This window comes from Cervus elaphus, chromosome 17 (assembly GCF_910594005.1).
Source record: "Cervus elaphus chromosome 17, mCerEla1.1, whole genome shotgun sequence".
NCBI lineage: Eukaryota > Metazoa > Chordata > Mammalia > Artiodactyla > Cervidae > Cervus > Cervus elaphus.
In genome coordinates, this window is record NC_057831.1 from 6,418,133 (window position 1) to 6,425,660 (window position 7,528).

The following is a 7,528-nucleotide window of genomic DNA, read 5'->3' on the forward strand; positions in this document are numbered from 1 at the left end:
GAGGCTTTTGGATGAGCTCTTATCGATTAATGTTCCCTGGAGTCAGGAGTTCTCTGGTGTTCTCAGTTTTTGGACTTAAGCCTCCTGCCTCTGGTTTCCAGTCTTATTCTTACAGTAGCCTCAAGACTTCTCTATCTATACAGCACTGGTGATAAAACATCTAAGTTAATGATGAAAAGGTTCACCATAGTGAGGGACACCCAGAGAGGTTCACAGAGTTACATGGAGGAGAGAAGAGGGAGGAAGGAGATAGAGGTGACCAGGAGGAGAAGAGAGGGAATCCAAAGGGGAGAAAGCAAGCTAGCCAGTAATCACTTTCCTATGTGCTCTCCACAGTCTGGATGCCTCAGAGGTGTTCACGGACTTACACAGAGAAGAGAAGAGGGAGGAAGGAGACAGAGGTGGCCAGGAGGATAAAAGGGGGAATCAAAAGGAGAGAGACAGATCCAGCCAGGAATCAGTTCCCTAAGTGTTCTCCACAGCCCTGAACACACAGAGATTCACAGAGTTGGGTAGGGAAGAGAAGGGGGAGGGAGGAGATAGAGGCGACCTGGTGGAGAAAAAGCAGAGTCAAAATGGGGAGAGAGCAATCAAGCCAGTCATCTCACTCCCAAAAAAAATGGGTACTGAAGACTGGGTTCTTAAAAGTACAAAATTGATAACAAATATCAAAAAGCAAAGATTAAAAATCTAGAGTAAAAAAAAAATCTAGAGTAGAGGTTAGATTCTTAAAAATACAATACTAAAAAAAACAAAGTCACAAAAATTATAATAAATATATATGAAGTTTGTTTTAAAAATAGGGTCTTTTCTTTCAAGGTAATAGTAGGTTATAAAAATGAAAACTAAAGGAGTAATAGAGGACTTAAAAATTGAAAAAAAACTTAAAAAAATTTTTAAATGATAATAGTAAAACTATATCTAGGAATTTCTCTGGAGCTGCTGTGGGCAGCGTGGGGTTAGTTCAGTTTCAGATAGTTCCTTGATCCAGCTTATACTTCTCAAGATCTATAGGCCTCTTCCAAAGTAGTTGGTGTTAACTACAGGGTTTTAAACTGTTGCACCTGTCACTTCCAAAGCAGTTCCCTCTGTTTATTTTAGTTTCTTCTGTTTGCAGGTCTCTTCAGTGTCTGATTTCCACCCTGACACAGGGGGACGGAGGCGGTCACTTATTTAGGCTCACTTATTCAGTCGTGCTGTGGGGAGGGAGGGGCACTGCAAACAAATGTCACTGGTGTGTGTGGGGAGTGCTCGCAGCGTCTCGGCCACACCGGGTTTGCCCCCGCTCACAGCGTGTGTGCTTTCCCTGTCTACACTGCTCAGGCTCCAGGTTGCTCTGCAGGGAGCAGGCCCTGGGTTACATGCACTTCGCAGGTCTAAGTCGCTCAGGTTCTGGTTCTCGGGTACTCCACAAAGGCACAGACTCGGTTGGGCCTGCGTTTTGTGCCCATCCCAGGTCCGAGCAGCTCAGGCGAACAGGTGCTTGACGAGTGCAGTCACCCCAGGTGCGGGCTCATCTTATCACCTCCCCGGTCTCAGCCGCTCGGTTTCCTCGGTGGCATCGGGCGCGCCCATCTCAGGTGTGTCGTGTGTCTCCTCTGGGGAGCTGATCTCTGGCTGTGACCCTCCTGATGGATGTCAACCGTCCAGTATCCCAGGAAGACTTTGTTAGCAACTGGGAGTCTGCTTGCAGTTTGGTAGAGGATGCCTCTCTGGGGCCAAGATAGCCCTTTCAGGCTCTGCTGCCCCCCACTTGCCCCCTGTCTCCGGCAGGGGATGGGCCAGACCACAGCCAGCTAGCTCTCCTCTGGTACTCGCTCAGTCCTTTGTTCTGTGAGCATGGCGGAAATGTCTTCAGTGCAGTTCAGGAACTCAGTCGTGTCCGACCCTTTGCAAGCCCATGAATCGCAGTACGCCAAAATTCCCTGTGCATCACCAACTTCCACAGTTTACTCAAACTCATGCCCAGGGAGTCGGTGATGCCATTGGCCATCTCATCCGTTGTCGTTCCCTTCTCCTCCTGCCCCCAATCCCTCCGGCATCACAGTCTTTTCCAGTGAGTCGACTCTTTACATGAGGTGGCCAAAGTACTGGAGTTTCAGCTTCAGCATCAGTCCTTCCAATGAACACCCAGGACTGATCTCCTTTAGGATGGACTGGTTGGATCTCCTTGCAGTCCAAGGGACTCTCAAGTGTCTTCTCCAACACCACAGTCGAAAAGCATCAATTTTTCAGCACTCAGCTTTCTTCACAGTACAACTCTCACATCCATACATGACCACTGGAAAAACCATAGCCTTGACCAGACGGACCTTTGTTGGCAAGGTAATGTCTCTGCTCTTTAATATGCTATCTAGGTTGGTCATAACTTTCCTTCCAAGGAGTAAGCATCTTTCAATTTCATGGCTGCAGTCACCATCCGCAGTGATTTTGGAGCCCCAAAAAATAAACTCTGACACTGTTTCGACTGTCTCCCCACCTATTTCCCATGAGGTGATGGGACCAGATGCCATGATCTTAGTTTTCTGAATGTTGAGCTTTAAGCCAACTTTTTCACTCTCCTCTTTCACTTTCATCAAGCGGCTTTTTAGTTCCTCTTCACCCTCTGCCATAAGGGTGGTGTCATCTGCATATCTGAGGTTATTGATATTTCTCCTGGCAATCTTGATTCCAGCTTGTGCTTCTTCCAGCCCAGCGTTTCTCATGATGTACTCTGCATATAAGTTAAATAAGCAGGGTGACAATGTACAGCCTTGACGTACTCCTTTTCCTATTTGGAACCAGTCTGTTGTTCCGTGTCTAGTTCTAACTGTTGCTTCCTGACCTGCATACAGGTTTCTCAAGAGGCAGGTCAGGTGGTCTGGTATTCCCAACTACTTCAGAATTTTCCACAGTTTATTCGAGCGTGATCCACATGCTCGAAGGCTTTGGCATAGTCAATAAAGCAGAAATAGATGTTTTTCTGGAACTCTCTTGCTTTTTCGATGATCCACTGGATACTGGCAATTTGATCTCTGGGTCCTCTGCCTTTTCAAAACCAGCTTGGATATCTGGAAGTTCTCAGCTCACATATTGCTGAAGCCTGGCTTGGAGAATTTTGAGCATTACTTTACTAGCATGTGAGATGAGTGCAATTGTCCGGTAGTTTGAGCATTCTTTGGGATTGCCTTTCTTAGGGATTGGAATGAAAACTGACCTTTTCCAGTCCTGTGGCCCCTGCTGAGTTTTCCAAATTTGTTGACATATTGAGTGCAGCACTTTCACAGCATCATCTTTCAGGATTTGAAATAGCTCAACTGGAATTCCATCACATCCACTAGCTCGGTTCGAAGTGATGCTTTCTAAGGCCCACTTGACTTCACATTCCAGGATGTCTGGTTCTACGTGAGTGATCACACCATTGTGATTATCTGGGTCATGAAAATCTTCTTTGTACAGTTCTTCTGTGTATTCTTCTCACCTCTTCTTAATATCTTCTGCTTCTGTTAGGTCCATACAATTTCTGTCCTTTCTTGAACCCATCTTTGCATGTAATGTTCCCCTGGTCTCTCTAATTTTCTTGAAGAGATCTCTAGTCTTTCCCATTCTGTTGTTTTCCTCTATTTCTTTGCATTGATTGCTGAGGAAGGCTTTCTTTTCTCTCCTGGCTATTCTTTGGAACTCTGCATTCAAATGGGAATATCTTTCCTTTTCTCCTTTGCTTTTCGCTTCTCTTCTTTTCACAGCTATTTGTCAGGCCTCCTCAGGCAACCATTCTGCCTTTTTGCATTTCTTTTCCATGGGAATGCTCTTGATCCCTGTCTCCTGTACAATGTCACGAACTTCCGTTCATAGTTCATCAGGCTCTCTGTCTATCAGATTTAGTCCCTTAAATCTATTTCTCACTTCCACTCTATAGTCATCAGGGATTTGATTTAGGTCATACCTGAATGGTCTAGTGGTCTTCCCCGCTTTCTTCAGTTGAAGTCTGCATTTGGCAATAAGGAGTTCATGATCTGAGCCACAGTCAGCTCCTGGTATTGTTTTTGCTGACTGTATAGAGCTTCTCCATCTTTGCCTGCAAAGAATATAATCAATCTGATTTCGGTGTTGACCATCTGGTGATGTCCATGTGTATGTGGTGATGTATGGCAATGTCTTAGGTTAGGGCTTTTCTCGGGACAGTTCTCTTTCTCTCTCTCTGGCTATCCCACAGTCCGGGTTGCTATCTCACATTAGCTCCCTCAGATTGCCCTCGGGGCATTCAGGCCCGGTCCTTACTCTAAGCAATGCAGCCCTTGCCTCCAGGTTCAGCCCCCACTTGCTGGTGGTGGATGCCAGCGTCTGGGCTACTTTTCTGCTGGGAGTTGCCGTTGGGCACATAATCTGTGGGTTTTATTTATTTATATATTTACTTTTCCTCCCGGTTATGTTGTCCTCTGAGATTCCAAAACTCCCCACAGACCCGCTATGAGAGTGTTTCCTGGTGTTTGGAAACTTCTGCTCTTTTAAGACTCCCTTCCCAGGATGGATCTCTGTCCCTGCCTCTTTTGTCTCCCTTTTTATCTTTTATATTTTGTCCTACCTCCTCTCAAAAACAATGGGCTGCCTTTCTGGGTGCCTGATGTCCTCTGCCAGCATTCAGAAGTTGTTTCGTGGAATTTGCTCAGCGTTCAAATGTTCTTCGGATGAATTTGTGAGGGAGAAAGTGGTCTCCCCGTCCTATTCCTCTGCAATCGTAGGACCACCCCTGAGACTTGAACTCTCGAGTCTATCTCCACAGCAAGCTCACTTTCCATTCTGCTTCAGAGCCAGGCTGTGAATGGAACTGGACTAAATATTTATGTGTTTGTTTTTTTTGTTTAAATCTTTCCTCTCATTATCCCTGCTACCCTGCTACCATTCCAATATTGTCCCATTGATATTTCTTCCTCTGAATGAAATGTCTCACTAATTTAAGAAGTATTGGGGCCAGAAGAGAATTTCTACTTAAAGTATTTTTATTCTCATAATTGTTATTCTATACCCACAAAGTTTCAACATTTCACTTTTTAACATTCAAACCCTAATTTGACCATGAGGAAACACTAACCTAAATCTTGTCAGGATTGTTTAAGAAAGATGAAGTTATAAAGCTAACCTGTTTAACAGTCCCTGGCAACCCACTCCAGTATTATTATCCGGGAAATCCCGTAGACAGGAGCCTGATAGACGACAGTCCACAACGTTGCAAGAGTTGGACACGACTGAACAACTGAGCACCATACTTTTCGTGGCTACAGTATGTACGTTTATTGGTCACAGAGCCAACAAGAACTCTAACACCAACCAATGAGGATTACGAAAGGGCCATCTAGGCCTGAAAATAAAAGTATAGGGCTTAATGTCTATTTTGCTTTCCATCTATGCTCATAGGGTAGCTGGACGTATAGCTTTGTAGCAACTGATGGAGCGTTCTTCCTGAGCATTCTTATTAAAGCTGAACAATGAATGAATACATTTGGAATCCATGAATACCTTTGGGTGGTTTTAGAAATAATATAATCAGGTTAAGAGCAGGGAAACCAGGATGCATAAAGCAACTCAACCCATATAAACATGTATCCTTTTAACATTTGTACATATTAATTAGGAGAATCTCTTCCTGAATTTAGGAATGCATTTGCTTTCTTCATCATCTCCTTTTAAAATGATGGCGGTATGATGTCAAGGCAGGAAGAGCCTAAGGCAAAGTGATGACATTCCTTCAGGAATGCACACCTTCTGGAGGCTGCAAAATCAAATGGAGAATGGGGGTGGGGTCTGCTTGTGGGGGAGCTGACTGATGTCTAGGCTGCCTTAGGCCCTTTGAAGGAGGGAAATTACCTTTATTAAGGCTGCTATGTGACATGTCTTGCACGGAGTAGTACATTATGTTATGTAGTCCAGCGAGGTGTAAGTAGCATCATTTATGTTAAGTTGGAGCAAACTGAAGCTCAAAGAGCTTCAGGTAACTTATCCCATTAGGAGGCAGAATGGGAGCCTTCTGGTTCTCTCACCCGGCACCACAAGTGGCTCACCCACTTGAATGGACATGGTGATGCACTCACTATGTCTCAGAAAAGCCAAGTGGATGGGCATTTTAAAACATGTGGTTACATTCTTCTGTTTATTTTTCTACAACTTGGCTCCTCTATTGACTTCTGTAGCTGGCTATTTAAGCAGGTTATTTAAGGAAATATTAAGCAGGTTTATTGAGCAAATATCAGGAAAACATTTATAGCTGGGCACGAGAAACTTTGAACTCAATTTTTCATTGCTGATCACTCTTTCTTGGAAAAGCCCTTCATTGCATTCCTTTGACAGGGGCTGTTGGTAGTTAAAATTCATCTTTGGGTTAGCTCAGGAAGGTGTTACAGAAAAATGGCCACCTGTAATCTTACCACATAGTCTGCGTTTAATGACTACTTCCCAAGGACCGTGCGGGCAGGAAGTCATCCTTGGAGCTGACTGAGGGGTGTGGCCTCCCAGAGAAGAGGTCCAGAGGCTGACTGAAACGCAGGGTCAGGCAGGATGTCTCATGAAAGGCGATTCTTTTCATGATAGAAAATTGGGCATGACTGGGTACTCAGAAAGCCAAACAGGAAATTGAACAGAGGGAGGAAACTTACTACAAAAGTAAATGATAACCAAATGCTGCTTGATTTGAACGTTAAATATGTTTGGCTTTTAAAATGAGATCTGATACCAGAATCCACTGATAATACTGAACATTAGGAAACCTGTATAGCTACAGGTTAAGTGCCTCATGACACAGGGCAAAGGGAATAGACAGCACTGTCTGGGGAACACTGTCACAGGGAGAATCAACCCTGAGTCTGATCCCGCCTCTAGGTTTAACTACTGGTTTGCAGAATATGGGGAAGAAGAACATGTTAACACTACAAGGAGGCAATTAGTCTGTTTCAGAATGTGGGGAATTCTATATAACAAATGGTTCAGTTTCTCTCTTTGAGCCACTGCAATGAACATGCTGCTGACTCTAAGGGGTGGAAATCAGGCTAAATAAGCTAAACTACTACTAGTGAAAATCTCTCTCCTATATTCGATTCAGACAAGAAGACAGTTAGCAAGAGTTCTGTCAAAACCTGGGCCTTTTGGTGTAGCTCCAGGACTCGCGAGGACAACCAACACCCACCTCTACCACCCACAAAGCCAAAACAGCTCTTTGGAGCTCCTCTTGAGGATGTATGTGATAACGACAGCCTGCCCACCCCAATTCTGGTAGGTCTTATTTTGGTTTTCTGTAACCCTCCTGAGGAGGGGAGTTCTGAGAGATCAAGTGTTCTCTTCCAAATCTACCCCCAAATGAAGAAGTCTGGCTTTGTCTGATAAGTTTCATAATATTACTTCAAAGAATAAGGTCTGATTTAGGTACTGCAGAGTTACAAGGCAAATACCAGATGAAAAGGTACTCTCATCCATTCCACTGATTTCAACAAAGACCCACCTATACTGGCTCAGGCCAGTTAAAATGGACTCTGTAAGGTAAGGGAGTCAGAGAAGGCGA